This window comes from Cuculus canorus, chromosome 7 (assembly GCF_017976375.1).
Source record: "Cuculus canorus isolate bCucCan1 chromosome 7, bCucCan1.pri, whole genome shotgun sequence".
NCBI lineage: Eukaryota > Metazoa > Chordata > Aves > Cuculiformes > Cuculidae > Cuculus > Cuculus canorus.
Window position 1 is genome coordinate 23407813 of NC_071407.1, and position 16149 is coordinate 23423961.

At 35.9% G+C, this 16149-nt stretch overlaps 1 long non-coding RNA gene across 1 annotated transcript; it reads left to right on the top strand.

Moving 5' to 3' along the window:
• Positions 1-1616: 1616 nt before the first annotated feature.
• LOC128852723 (uncharacterized) lies at positions 1617-13985 on the top strand. The gene is made up of 4 exons (XR_008450733.1): positions 1617-2003; positions 4325-4411; positions 12062-12141; positions 13807-13985. It is a non-coding gene; the product is annotated as an uncharacterized LOC128852723 (long non-coding RNA).
• Positions 13986-16149: the final 2164 nt, after the last annotated feature.

Sequence of the window (16149 nt, forward strand, 5' to 3'; positions counted from 1 at the left end):
TTTAAAAATACTGGCAAATCAGAATAAGGGTTGTTATTTAACGTAGTGTGCTTGAGTAACTAATTAACAACAATACCATATTAAAAGGTATCTTTATGGCTTTGTTAGGAAGTATTATGAAAGAGGCCTTGCTCTACACATTGATTGTCAACTGACCTGGGCTTTGTCAAAGCTATGTGAATTCCAGAGGTGAAGGGCTTTTTGCTGAGATTTCCTGCAACATGCCCTGACATTTATATTTAGGGACTCAAGCGCTGCGGCTGACCTCAGCTGTTGAGGTGGAACGCAAGGGGAGAAGTAGGTTACTTAATTACAGTCATTCAAAACCCTGCTGATGCTTAACAAGTTCTCTGTTATGATTCCCATTGGGTTATATGATTTCATGGACATGAACACTATTGTCTGTTACATCACATCCTATGGGAGCATATGAGGATTTATTACAGAGAGAAAAATTTGTACGACAACATCTTAAGCTGACATATTCAGAAAGTTCTTATGACCTTAATGACTTCATTTTTAGTTCTTTTTATTATCAGAACTATGCCCCTACTACACACATGTAACAGCTACAATGCATTTGTCAGTAATTCCCTGGGACTCCTATTTTTCTGTGAAGCAGAATTAGCAAAATAGTTGCAACTGTACACACACCTCCCCTGCCATCCCCAATAGCATTGAAATGTCTCAGGAGCATTAGCCACACTTTCAGGAAGAAGCTTGGCACTATGTGGAATGTCAACATTATTGTTCTACTGCTGAGTCCCACTTTGGATGTCAGACCACGCAGCTCATAGCATTTTAATAAGAACAGCTAATTATTGAGATATCTCTTTACTTATTGTTGCATGGGCAGTCAGCGAGCAGCAGTGTTGGTAAGGAAAACAGAGCACAGATTAACCCGTAAAATCATACCACAGTTCTTGATCCGTTCCAATAGCTGATGGAGTTTCTCTACTGAACAAAGCTGGAAGCTGTGAAGGATTGAGATATACTTTGATCTTCATAGGAGATTTCTTTGTGTTATGCCTTTATTTGTTGTTTATTACCTTTCTGTAGCTACATCAGCATGTTGACAGGCTAAGTTAGGTTGTACTAAGGATGTCAGAATACATCAGGTATGGCTTTTCCATCCTCTTTCAGAGAAGTAACAAATCTTTCTTTTTTAACCTAATGTATATTATGCTTTGTTTGCTTTAATCCTTATGATTTTATGACTTTAGACTACCTCTTTGTCTTGTTAGTTTTCTCTTTGATTTACAAGCTTCCTAAAAAGATATTCTACAATTAAAAAATAATGTTTCTTTTAAAAAATATATATTCTACTTGTTGCTAAAGTCCATTTGCTTTCATTATAGATGATTCTGCTAAAAGGAGTTATTAAATGTTTACACACATGCACTTCTATACGTGTGTGTAAAGAAAACTATTGTTTAGGGAACGTGTTCTGTGACTTCAAGGTACAAACTGTCAAGTCTGAAATAAAAGCTGAGATCTGGAGGTTCTGAGGCAATAGCATATTCAAAATGAGTTTTGCTAAGAGTATTTAAACCTCTAAAATCAGTTCAAGATTTTGAAGAAATCAGTTCAAGATAATGAAGAAAGCATAATATCCCCAATTTCTGCCTTCCAAATTAAAGTCTTCAGCATTATACTGAACAACTAATTCTAGATTTAGGCAACAGAAGTCCAAGGTTTTAGTCTCTCTGACCTTTGCTTTTGGTAAGACAGGATGTCACCCTTAAAATATCAGTTCTGGCTTGGAGGAATTATTACTAGTGATTTTCTTTTTTTTTAAGTGTGAGGTTTATGGGAGGGGGGTCTTTGTTTGTTTGTTAGTTAATTGGTTTGTCTGTTTTTTAAATAGCAGCATTGCTTGGACAAGAACTTTAAACAAGCATATGCAAAGCATCATGCCAGTAGACATACCGTTCACAAGATTCTTCAGCAAATTTTCCTTGGGATAACAGCAATAATCGTGACCTACAGAAATGCCAGGAGAGGTATGTTCCTTCTCTCACTAATCCTTCTAGTTGATGAAGGCACTGTTTGAATTAAAATTAAGATATTGTCTCCTAATAGAGACAGTAATTGTCATCACTGATGATTATGAACTACCCAGAGGAGTTCATGCCTAACAATCAGGAAATGACTCAATTTTTGATGTTTTCTGCATTTGCTAGAAACCTGAAAGAAATGCCTCTAATTTATTATCTTTCAAGATCCATGTAGTATTACAAATAAAAGTGTCTGCCTTCTAGGATCTAATGGTTAATGGGAAAATATCACCTTTATCTTAAGAAAATCAGCTTTGTTTTTTCAGTTGTTGGAAATCTATTTTGTTTAGCTTTTTTAATTATTTATTTATTTATTTATTTATTTATTTATTTATTTATTTGTCTTCCCTTTTAGAGTGGTCTGCCATTATGTCAGCTTTAATTTCCATGTAGAAATAGATCATTTTACATCATTATTTTTTGGCTAACTTGAAGAGGAATTTCAATCATCTTATAAAATGAGTCTGCTCTTAGCCACGTTTCTGAATTAATATATAAAATCCTGCCTTTTCCCAGTGTTCTTTCTCATGCATGCACATACTGTCAAATTAGAAAGTAATTCAAGATTAGTGAAACATGGTCAGGTTGATTAACAACCAACAATTAAATCATTCCCCAGTGAAAGACCTTAATACTTTTTAATTCTTGCTGTTTGGTTGTATAGATCTGGTACCTATTACACAAGGTGCCACCTGAGACAGAGGGAACAGCATTAGCTGTACTTTGTCAAGCTCCAGCAGAGCATGCTGGAACACCATGGTCTGGATATCTGGAAATGTCTATGATTTTGACCAGAGGATCTTTTATACAAAGAATTTATGTAATATATATTAAAATGATTACGTATTATTATCATTTATATCAATAGAAATTTCATGCTACGGTGATACATCTCTCCTTGAATAACAGGTTTTTACTTTGCCTGAAAGCAAACTTCACAGGCTTACTGATGTGTGTGTGCTTTACCCAATTGTATAAAATAATAAGCACTGATAAGGACGTTTTGTGCAATGTGAACTAACCCAGTGTTTGAGTGCAATTGGCAACTGGTATAGAGAAAGACCCAATACGTAGGCTAATGTTGAAAGAATTAAAGTAAGCCCTGCACATGTGACTACGTACAATATACCACTAATAAACTGTTTGGAGCCCAGAATGAGAATTGCAGAAGGAAGTCTAAGATGCTGTACGGTTCCTGTCCAAGGCTTGGTCTCATTGCAAACAGTAGTGGGAATTCACTCTTAAAATGTTGTCTTTTCCTATTTGGGCTTGTGTCAGTGAGCAACTGTTTAAAATTTTCCCTGCCTATTGAATAAAACAAGAATCAATTGCTGAAATATTTAAATGTATTCTCTATTTTCTAACTTGTGCGGTTACAGTTCAAAGCCTGCTAGATTTGAGACAGAGATAAGTCTTCTGTCACATGCAGCTCAGCCAGCATTGCGGCAGCGCTGCAAACTTTCCCTGTCAGATCTGTCAGCCTCTGGAGGGTGTGATGCTCAGCAGTTGATGAAGTGCTCCATGCTGAAACCAAAATTATGGGTTCTAATGAACCCCAGAAATGCTGCTGTCTTTGAAATGTGACTCCTGTCCAGAGAGAAGTGGCCTGTTTTCACAGTATTGAACAGCCACTGGATGATAATGACCTTCAATTGCTACAGCTTGGGGCTAGATTTGAGTTTGATACTAAGAGGTGAAAAGCTTTCAAACTCAGTATCAGTCCCTTGAGCCATTTAGTCCTTCCAATGACTTATTTCTTGGTAAACATAAATCCCCTTTGTCCTCATCATGCTTGTTACTCTGCAGCAGGTTTTGTACAGGCTTTGTATCATATCTGTATGGTAGATTTTCTGTATATTTGAACCCTATCCTGTTCTCATTCACATCATCTGAAAGAAAATAAATTGTGCTCTTCAAATGAGGATTTATTTTGCAGTCCATCAATATCAATTAACTCTTACGGCTGGGTTTTGAGGCTTTCATGAAAAGAATTTGGGCAGCTGTGTATTTCTTCATCCTTTTTCCTAATTCATTCTCATTGGTGTGGTGCATTATTTCTCAGAAATCTAACCAGTTAAGTTCAGCTTAACTCTGTAGCCAATGTTGTGGGTAAAAGTACATCTTTAAGGCACTATGTTCATGAATGGAAGGAAGATAACCTCTCAGTTTTGGTAACAGCTTAGATTTTCTCTTTAACATAGACAAAACATTCTGCCCAGGCTTATTCTTTCCTCCTCATAACTTCTGTCTTCTTCTTGATTGAATAGGTCAGTAATGTAAACTGATCAACTGCTGAGAAACATGATGTGGACGTGAAGGCTTTCATCAAGCTCATCAGTTCAGAATGGCCTCAGGTAAAAAGCACATATACCTACATGCTTATACATGTTTGGTTTATAGCGACTATTTGTTAAACATTTTCATGATAGCTATAAAATAATAAGGTACATCCTATGTCCCTCTCTCTATATATATATTTTTATATATATATATATTTTGGAGGATGCACTATGACACTATGTATTCATATTAACAGCTACAGATGTAAAGCATCTTTAAAGTAGTGCTTGTATTGAATCTATCCTTTCCGTATCTGGATACCACCCACACATTTAGGCTGGCAAAGTATAGAATAGCATTGTCCTTTGAACATTTCCTTCACTTTTGTTTTTTAACCCACTGGTTGATTATTACTGTATATAGTCTATACTTTGTCTCTGCACATTTACTCCCTTAAAATAGTCTCCTATCGAAAATAGATTAATTCAGATCCATTCAAATGTCGCTTGGCTTGGAATACATATTTACTTTGTACTTGATTGTAAAGACCCCAGTAGATTGCAAGCGTTATCAAACTAAGAATATAAACCATGAAACCTTGTGTGCCTTTGTTGTTTTACTTTAATTCTGTTAATCGCCCTAGGTAAAGATTAGCTGCTGTTGTCAATTTAATTCAGCTTCAAACAAAGCAACAAGGTCACTTTTTTTTTTTTTTTTTTAAGCAAACAGGATTGAGTTGTCATGTAGTTCTAATAGGCAGCACAGGGAATCATTAGTCCACCTCAGCTCCCTGACTGATGGGCATTTCACTTCAGTCATCTGACTGAGTACTAGTGGCCCAGTACTATTGACACCATGTCAGAGCTGAGAGAAGATGCCTTAATCGGCTCAGACACTCTCTGCATTGATTTGACAAGTTGCTGTAATGACCTTCTTGTTTTTCTGAAGGATTACTGTTTACCCAGGGAGGTGCCGCTGTGTGCATCTATTGCATTGTCATGGAAACTCATTGTTGCTTCTTGATCCCATTAATGCTGTGGGGTGTGACATTGATATGAGACACTGAATATTTCAATGAAGCACATTCCACCTCAATAATGCTAATCACTGATGATTCGTTAGCCTGACATTATGTGCAACTAGTCCTGTGTAGCTTGGCCAGCAGGAATTAAAGGGATGTGGCTGCTAAGGGCTCTTTCCTGCCTTGTTTGAGTGTTGTATGATGCCAGGTATCTTCTTTACTTTGAAGGAAGAAAGTGCCAATGTTGATTTTGTTTGTTTTCTTTTCCATTTTTTGCTCTTTGACTTAGGTAACTTGACAGTAGTTTATGGTGCTTTTGGTCAGATGATAACTAGGTTCTGTAAATAATCTCAGAGCCTAATTCAAGATTATGAACCAGAGTTAGAACACTCTATATTCCATTATGTGTTTGCTTTTTTGTTAATGCTCAAGTGAGATTTATTCCTTGTATGACTATGAATCCATAGAGCATTCTTAGTATGGCAATGGGACTCCACGTTCAAAAAATGTTGGAATAAAAAAATCATTAGCTGCAATTAAAATAATTCTATAAAAGAAAAGTCTCCACGTTCACAGACTAATGAAAGCATCCTAATCTCATGATGAAAGGCAATATTGTTGTTGGAATTATTTTATTCAGATGTCATAATCAAAGCCCAGGTCTACATTACATCCATCATGAACCTATTTTAAGATGCAGCCTTCACTTTACAGAACTGTGCAATCCAAAGCTGATCTCGTCAAAAGAAAGATGTAGGGAATTATGGGAACTCCATTGCATGACAGAACTCCCAGAGGTCGTTGAAAATGCCTTCCTAAATAGGCCAGTATAGGATGAAAGTCTGAGAGAGAGCTGAAACAGCAGGTCCACAACAGCAGGTCATAGCTGAATCAACAGAACTGAAGTTCCAGTGACAGTCCAGAGGACTATCTGCTGAAATTGGATTTTTTTAATCAAGTGCCAAAAGCGTGTAACAGGGTAAATCCTATAGACTTTTAGTGTCAGTTATGCTCCTAAATTCCTTAAGCACTTTTGAAAATCCCACCCTAGACTATTCTGTCCATTGGCTGTTCTAAAAAGCACCATATGAGGTTTAATAACTATAAGCAAGCTGAATTTCAGCTTTTCATCTCAAGATGTCTTCTCGAGAGAACAAATTGATTTTGTGGATTATCGATTTTAAGCTCATGAAGAGCATAGCTGTAGGTTCCTAGCAGCTTGGGGATCTGAACAGTTAAGTGCTGAACAGACTTACCTGCTCAGGACTGGAAGTCCCATGACGGCAGGAATTTCTTTCTGTAGTGTTTGTGGAGAAGAGCTGGCAAGGCTGAAGTCAACTGAGTGTCTCAGCACTTGTGTTCACTTCAGTCTTCCAGCTGACACAGCTTTATATACCTTTAACATTTCTCAAACAGTGATGCAGTCATGTTCACAGAGGAATAGCTTTCCCCATCTACCATGACTGCAGCAAAACTTTTAAAAGCCTACAGTTTTCAAGATATTACTTTTATTGAAATGGAGATATCAAATCAAGATGTCTTTTCACAGGCATACTTATGCTTGGGCTCTACTTCCGCCTCCTAAGAGAATCCAATATTAGTCAGGCCCACTGCGCTTCACTGAAATTTGGCAAGTTAATTTCAGCCCCAGAGAATGCAAAGAAATAAATTCAGACACTCATAATTTAGAATTAGAATTATTATCTTTGCTTGAAAACAGAAGGTATAAATTCATAGGATTCAAAATGTTACAAGTAGCTACATGCGGTTAACTTCAGTTGTCAAAACATAGTGCCATTGCCTACGAGATTGTCATTCCCACCAGATACTTTCCATAAGAACTAATACAGGAATTTCATTTAATTGGGCTATATACATTATTTATGAGGCATAGCTTTGTGATAATTCTGGCATTCATTAGAGGGGAAGGGGCAGTGGGTTTTCTCACCACAGAACACAAAATGTTGCACCTAAGTTACAGTGTCTTTCTAAATATGAGCAATTACAGGAGTTGTAATAAAGAAAAAAGTAGCAAATCTTTAGGGAAAAATAGTAAAGAATGGATTCATTATTACAGCAGAAACAAACTTCCAAACGTAATGGAAGTGGAATATCAAGATCCAGCACATATTAGGACCTTCAAGACTCACCTTATGTTTATTAGCTGTTTGTGCTTGAAAAAGAATACTCAATTAGGCATGAGCATGGTGGTCTAATCAGTGCACCCTCTTTCTTCCTGTGTCACTTTTGACCATGGAGAGCTCCAGATATGTTGGTAGAGCCTCATAACACCATTGCATCGACCTACTGCCAACGGGAGAGACATCCAACCACTATAAGAAATATGGAGTATCCCAGTCTCTTTCTTTTATTTTACAATAAGCAAACATATCAGAAAATGGGGCCATGAAATGTCCTGTAAATCATACTAGCTCTACTTGATTTAATCAGTATATTAACATGGCAGACATCCAGAAATTCAAATTATAGTACCATAAAATTGACCTAGCCTTGAAAATGCATTTGATAGAAAGTAAAGATGAAACAAGACTGAGGATAGACACCACTTGTTTGTCCTACTGTATCAAAAACCTCCAACAATTCTGTTTGTCTGTTTGAATAAATTACAATGGGTTCTCCACAGCTTTGAGAAATCACACTAATGAACTGTTACTCCAGCTACTGCAGAGTAAATGTTTGGGTGTTTTTTTCCCCTCTTGATTAAAATGCAATATTTCATAGTCCTTTTCACAAACTTGCCATGAATATTTTAATGTATGATTTTACATCTACCATGCACATGTGATCTACCTAGGAAAATGCAAGGTTAATGCAAACCTGTGTGCCTGGTTCAATGACATTTTAAATGAGTCTGCAACTTGCACACAATGATCAAACACAAGCAAGAACTGCAACACGTTCTGGTTGTCATAAAGTGAACTGATTGTCATCTAAGTGAGAGCTGGATTTATAAGAAGACATTAATAATTAAATACTTTTTGCGTTCCAATATAAACATATATTTAGATCACAGGCGGTAATTGTCTTAACTGTTACAGTCAATTGAGTGAATAAAGCAATCTACAACAGGTTCACAGATTAAATGGAATTTGTAGTTAGTTTCTACTAAGCAGTTAAAAAGACTTGCATGTTGAAAAAATACGCAGGAAATTACTTTTCATATTTCCTCTCTGTATTAATTCATGTTCATATAATGAAACAGAAAAAGGTGTTTCGTTTAAAAGGTGGAAGGGGATAAGGAGAAGTTACTTGAAGTCACTGTGCATCAAGAGTTAAGAGATACACATTCTCATCAGTGATGTAAAACAGACCTCTATTTACTGCTACTGTCAGCACAATCAATAAATAACATTTTCTGTGATGAACTGTGAGGTGCACTATCAGCAAAGGCTCTTTTCCTTTCCTTGCTGAAAGGTGTGGTCGAATACATAGAAAAATTCTAAAGGCTGCTACATCCCAACAGAAGATGTAAAAGGCCTATCAAAAAAATAATAAGATGTGTGTTCTCTAGATTGTGCTGAGCATAGACAAAAAATGACCAAATATATTCTCTCATGACAAAAAAATTCTAAATTCTGTCAAAATGTGTTTGTAAAACTACAAGGATTTAATCCAAGCAAGTTTGCTCTTAAGAAATTCAGAATATTAGAAGGTATTGAAAGTATTCTTAAAAAGATAGTTTGAAAGAGAGAAGAAAACACCGTAGCCCTTTGTTTAAAGCTGTCCTGACTCATTCAGAAGAGGCAATTCAATAACAAAACGCACAACAAAAAGCAAAAATGGATAAATTGCACAGGAAGCAGATCAATGTACTAAGGAGGCATTTCAATTAATAAATCACATAATATTATTTAGACATACAGTTAAAGAAATAGAACTCACCCACAATCCTCACCAGATACAGAATATGATTTAATAACTTTGGAAGGAGTCTTACAAAGGGATGGAATAAGAAAACATTGAAAATATTACAATTTCTCAAAAGCATGTAAGCAAAGTAGTAACAAAAACATGGCTTAAAACAATCCAAACTTGATCTTAACTTTGATATGCCTCTTAGTTGTTCACTGTGACATGAGAGAGGGAGAGAAGTCAAGACAGGAATGCTTATTAGAATGCTTAAAGAAGGTTTATATCAACACTTGATTTCAAGAGGAGTTACAGCAGACCCTTAGTAATCTGAAAAGTTATTGTAACATGAGTATTTTCAGGCCCTCTGCTTTGAAGAGGCAAAGGTAGCGTACGTAGAAGAGTTACTTGAAGGTGAGGATTCATGTGTGCTTCCCCACACTGTAGCCACAGCTGTGGATGTTCTGCTAAACCCCAAATACATTGTCACCTGCCCCCATCACCCAGGGCTCTGAGTTGTATCCCACTCCCACAGCACAACTGCTGCTTAGGAAGGGCACTCCTCTTTACTTTCTGGATGCCTGTTGGCATGGTCTTAGCTTGGGTTTAAATAACCAAATGCAGGAAAAGACTAAAGAATGCATAATGTGCTGAAAGAAAAACGACAATGCATTCACTCTAAGTACATGTGAAAAGCACCTCAAGGAGCAGTGTCATAAACGTATGAGCTGAACTAAAGTCCAGATTCTGTTCTACATAAGCTTTGCAATTAAATACAGCTGATACTGTTAATTTACATAAGGGAAGAATGTAGCTAAGGGAAAATATCAAGTGTACTGAGGGAATCAAAAAAATTGGGGACTACAAAGAACGTAATTTTGAACAAAGAGGCAAAAATAAAGCTCTGTAAAGCAATAATTTTTTATTGCTGTGCAATGATACTGTATGCTATGAAAAGACACAAGGAGATCTAAATCTGTTCCCTGTGGCTGCCTAAACTGATTTCCTGCTGCAGTGGTAGTTATGGCAGGTCTGATAGAGCCACAAACAATAATTTATTTATATGTTCTACTTAAAAAGAACAACAACCAAGCAAACAAAAAACCCAACTCACTTAGCTAAACAAATGCTTTAAGTGTGCCAGAAAAGTTATGTTTTCAACAAAATATTCAGAGGAATTATTGCTTGTATTTTTACTCTCCAGGAGCTCCACCTAACTGCGAACAGATTTGTATTTTCCCAGTTGCCTTCAACAGAAACATCTTTAGGAAATTCTTGTTTTCTATGACTACTAAATGAAATGCTATTAATATAGAAATAATAAAAGCCTAAACAAGTTATTTGGAAGAGCTGAGGCTTCTTTGTGCTGCGCAATAGGATGCCTTCATATGACATAGTGTATGGTTTTGCCTCATCAGAAGTACAAGGGAGTGGAGTTGAGAAGATTCACGAAAGGGAAATACAGCTTTTGAGAAGCATGATGGAACATATATCTATCAAATACTGGCAAAATCCACAATTATTGAGCTTGGAAAAATTGGCTATCTACTTGAGTGCTAACAGCAAAATGAAAACTGATCAGCCTTCTTTGCCCAATCTGATTTTAAGTGTATAAATACAGCTTCTAACAGTCTGATCATCTAATATATCTCATCACAAACAACACCTAGTGGCCTATTTTCCATTCTCACCAGTTTTTACAGTGGCACAAAAACCGGCACATCATACAGCTGCTGATGTTTTAAAAGGGCATCAGGGGACATGAAACATCACCATGAATACGTGGCAAAACAATAGTTTTCTAGGACTATTCTACAGTAGAGCAGAACTTTATGACAGCTGAGACATGGCAAGTGAAACATACAATCAATACAAGAGCTGACTCATGCCTCAAAACAACCCACACACTTTTTATACATTTGGGAGAAAACAAAAAAAAAAATTTGCAATTCATGCTCAGTCAAGACAAGTTCACAACTTGATTGCAGGAAGAATAATCTTTCTCATCTTATAGCCTCATTCAGATGCAAGGCAGCAGCTGGTCTTCTTGCAGTTTGTCTCACTTTGTGCGTAGTGTCAAGTTATCTTTTTGTCAGCCTAGCCTTAAAGTTCACACTTTGTACCTAATCATATCAAATGCTTCACCAGTGCTTTTTAAATGTAATTTTAAACTGTAGTCACAGCAAGATTGTATGAAGGGCAGAAATACCACGATAGAGTAAGGAAGCTTATTGGAAGACTTCATCTTGCTGTTTTCACAGACTTTGCCTCTTCTCAGCAGACCCATCGTGAAGTTTCGGTTGTTAGTGTTTGGAGATAATTTATGAAGTATGGAGTTCTAAAAGATTAGTGCTTAGCTGTCATGACCTAGTCTTTCCACACAACAGTAGTTATGCAACTACTGGCTTTAATATTGCAGCAGAAATCTGGTGGTTCCAAATCAATGCAGTCTACTGAAACATAGGAACTAAACCTCCAAGAAGATACTCAGTGAGTAAATCAAGAGAGCTTATTCATTAGTTTGCTAAACTGGAGTATGATGAAGTCCTTTAAATTTACTAGAGCAGAACCATGCCACCTCAAAGAAGACCTAGAACCTGCCTATTGTACAACTCTACTGATCGATTTAAATGGGAAAGATATCCCTTTCCCTTGCCTTCTGAATATTAAGTTCTAATGAGGGTGACCCATTAAGCCTATCAGAAAAAGTTTGAGGTAGGCTTTAAAGATGTAGAATGCAGTTTTTATTGATTTTCAGATCTGATTTTTAAAATTGATCTCTAAATACAACTGTTTTGCCTAAAACCCTAACAGCTGTGTGTATTGCTTGTAGATACTTCCCTCCCTGCCAATACAGCAGCATCCTGGAAAAGGACCAAGTTTTTTCAAAAGGACAAATGATCAACATTCCAGGTAAAAAAAAAATGTCACACAAAGGTTTACACTTCTGGCATAACCTAATAATTTGCTTTGATTAGGGAGGAGTCTTTTAAGACAATGTTGAATCCTTAGCTCTTGAATAGCAATTCTGAAAGGACTACATCAAGACGACTGATAAACGTTCATTATATCTCACATTTTTTATCAAAATGAAAAGGAAACAGCTTGAGTTAACACCAAGTTCCTATTAGGCAGAGAGAAAAGGCTTCAAAAATGCCTTTACTTTTGAAGTCTAACAAAATTAGCATTCAGGAAAAGCTTCTTCCAAACATAAAAACATCCAACAGGACCAAGGCAAATTTTAGTAGATAGGCAAGCAAAAGAAAAGCTAAACCTAAATAGTCTATTATAGCCTTCAGGGTCTCTTTCAGGAGTATGTCTTAAAAAAAAAAAAAAAAAAAAGCTGATTACACTGCTAATTTCAACATCATTAAGTATTATTTTGGCTGCATGCAGCATCCCTCTTAGCTAAATCACCATTCTGATGCCATATAGGTGTTCTGCAGTTATGCTGAGCTATCATTTTGAAATATGTTTCAATTTAATGCTATACAATAAGCCCATATTCACTCAGTCTTTAATTTGAAGTGCAGGTAATGCCATATGGATACAGCAGACAAAACACTGCCTACCAGCAGTTTCACAGCGAATCTCTTCTGCAGTCTTAAATTTTAGTATTTATTTAACTGAACTCCATGTAATCCACTTCAACATATTACATACTATTATGTATTCTTGTCTTTCCCTGTCTCACCTCAGTGTATAGAATCACAACATGTGAATGCATAAAATAAATATGTATATATCTCACACATAAATGCATAAGATTAACCCCTAAAGAATTTTACAATAATGAATACTACTAATTATATATTTATAACTGGTTATTTCATGTTGACAATCTAAGGCTGTATTTTCACAAACCAAAGAAGTGTGTGTAGTGCAAGAGAATGGCAGGTTGTTTGGGATCAAGGAAGAAAAAGTTCCTGCATTCTGCTTCCTCGTTTATGTAACAATCGACTGCCTGTATATTGGGCTGAATGCAGAAGATAAAGGAACCATTTCTTTTGTCCCAATAAGATAATTAATTCTATGTAATGGAATCAAGCACCTGTGAAAGTCAAGCAATGAAGGCAGTGCTACCTTACAGGCTCATACTGTGAGAAGTTGCAGAGCTTACTCACTGCAAGATGAGTTTGCGAAGTAATACTAAACTACAGCTCTCGAGAATTGTCATCGTTGCAATAAAGGACTAGGAAGTTCCAAGAAACCAAAAAGCTCAGAATATAAACCTAACAAACGTTTTCTAAGCCAGAACTCGTTTTATGAACTTGTATATTTCAAATAAAGAGCGGACCTTATACCAATGAATTTTCTTAGCACAAAGAGAACTTTTCACATATTAAGAATGACCCCAGAGGCCACTAAGAAAGAACTACAAATGCAAATATAGGAACAAATGTTCTGCCTTTCAAGAATGGCTCTTATCAAAAGATTTTGGGACAGTCTATGTTTGTGAAGGATTTATTCTTCTCCATGGAAAGGAAAATGTAATCATAACCATCTTTGATCTTAGTACAGCACTTGAAGTAGTTAATCAATGGGAAAAACCTTAGACATTTGTATTTTTGTTTCTAGATGCTGCTGCTGCAAACACCTTCCTGGCTTGTGATCTGACAAATAATCTTTCAAAATCTGTGATTTTTGCACATCTTTTTCTCCAAGGAGATGGCATAAAGGGTGTTCAGGACACTATACCACGCAATGAAGCGCTAAGATACTTTGTGACAGTATCTTGCCAAGATACTTGGAATAAAGGTGGAAATACTGATGACTGTGATCTGACAAAAATTGATTGCATGGTGGAAGAAATATTACTTTCTCAAATATTGTGAAAGGCATTTCATTATTCATTAGGTTAAACAAGGAAGTCAATAAGACACATCTGTCAATAACACAAACTATTAGCTGATGGCTGGATGGTTGTGTATTCCTTGAATGGAGAGAAATGGTTGGTGTTACCATGGCAGGGCACTGTTTTCAACATCTCATTCAGTCAGGTATCTTAAGATACACAAGGTTCTAAGCCTGGATAGCCTTATGACATATAAGATGAGGAGTGAAGGGTAAAACTGAAATAATTCTTAATGTTCAGATAAAACCCCATTTTCCTAAAGTGCTAGTGCTCTAGCATCATTCATTCACAGCTCATGGCCACTAGCTAAGAGCTTATCTTCTATCACCTTGTTTTCTAACAATATTTCCCAATTACTAAGCTACATACAAAAAATGATTCTTCAAGTAAAAAAAACTTAGGGGATTTTCTTTTCTTCTCATCACAAATCGATGTACAGGAAATTGCTCAAATTTATCAGAACAACCACTTCTATTGCAACTTAATCATTGGATCTAGCCTGGAAGAGAGCCTTCCATGTTGCCTTTTCCAAGAAATCAGCTATCATGTCTTCCAGACTAACCTGTAAGTATTATTTGCTTCACTCTTTTTTACCTAAATCACTGGTAGAAACATGAGATTCTGGCATTCTTTTAAGATAAGGAAAGCTGGAAGAATTCAGGTGCAGATGAACTACATGTATTGATTCCTTCTTCAAAAAAACACAAAGACAATATTAATCAAAGACTTAGAAGATAACTTTAGTTTCAAGTCAGTGAGTCTCTATCAAATCATCAAGCTACTTTGTTGTACATTGTTTTCTATCCATGGCTTTTGTGTGGTTAAGCATAAGTCAATGCACCCCCCAGTTTTCTTTACTGGCAAGGACAACAGAAGGGTGTTTATGTTTGTTTGCTTACATTCAAAATATATATGATAACATTAAGGATATACAGCCAAGCACAAAGCACACACTTTAGTGCATAAAATGCATCATTGGACTCATCGGAAACATTGGACATCCTATGCTGACATAATTTTCAATTTTTTAAAGAAATAGGTACTTTTATTTTATGTTGACGGTTCCTTTCAGAGTCCATTTTGTCAAAGAGTTCTGACACCGCTTCGGGTCTGCCCATACATTACTGTTATTGATGTTATGGCTTTGCTGATCAGAAACAGCTTCTTAGAGGGTTTTTTTTCCCACCAATTAACTTTTTTCAAAATGAAGAAAAGATAAATACAGTAATTACATGTAATAATTAGGAAGCTTTGTATAATGAAGCAAGACTTTTAAGATTAATAAATAGCTGTATGTGAGCCTGATAGCCTGCTTAATTAATCACTAAACCGTGGAACCACAGCAATTCATATGTCAATCCAGACTCTTTTATGGAAGGGATTTGAATCAATTGCTAATGAAATTGAGAAATTTAGAAGCAGCTTTCTGACTTTCAAGTGACACTGCTCATATTTTACTCAAGAAATGTGACAGTTAATGACAACATAAAAGTACTGTGAATTATTTGTCATATCATGTGAAAATTACAGCGTCAACCTATTGAAATAGCTCAGGGCTGATCAGTGTGAAAATAAACAGTCATAAGGACGTATTTAGAAATCTATAGTGATGCTTTAAATATGAGAGATTCTGCCTGAAACAAGTGAAGGATAAAATCCTACAAGCATAACAATACTATTTCAAGGATTCTCCTACTTCACCACACAGACAAATTTACTCTTACTACTGTTAAAAATGTAGTCCTTTAGAAATTATCTTCATTAAATCAATTACTTCCAACTGCCAAAGTAGTTTAATGGCTAATTCTTTTTAATGTAATTAACATGCTTCTTCTTATTTGGTTACTTGAATTTAAGTAGCTCTGTTGTTGAAATTGTTTCCTTAACTTTGCACTTCCAGCCATGGTTTAATTAATTAAAACTTTGTCCAGATATAATGAGACAGTTATTGCTTGTTAATCAAATATCAGTGGGAAGCACACTAATCAATAATTAGTTTGATTAAGGTTATGTGAAACTATATTGCTATATAATTAACCAAAAAACACATAAGAAATACATGCATA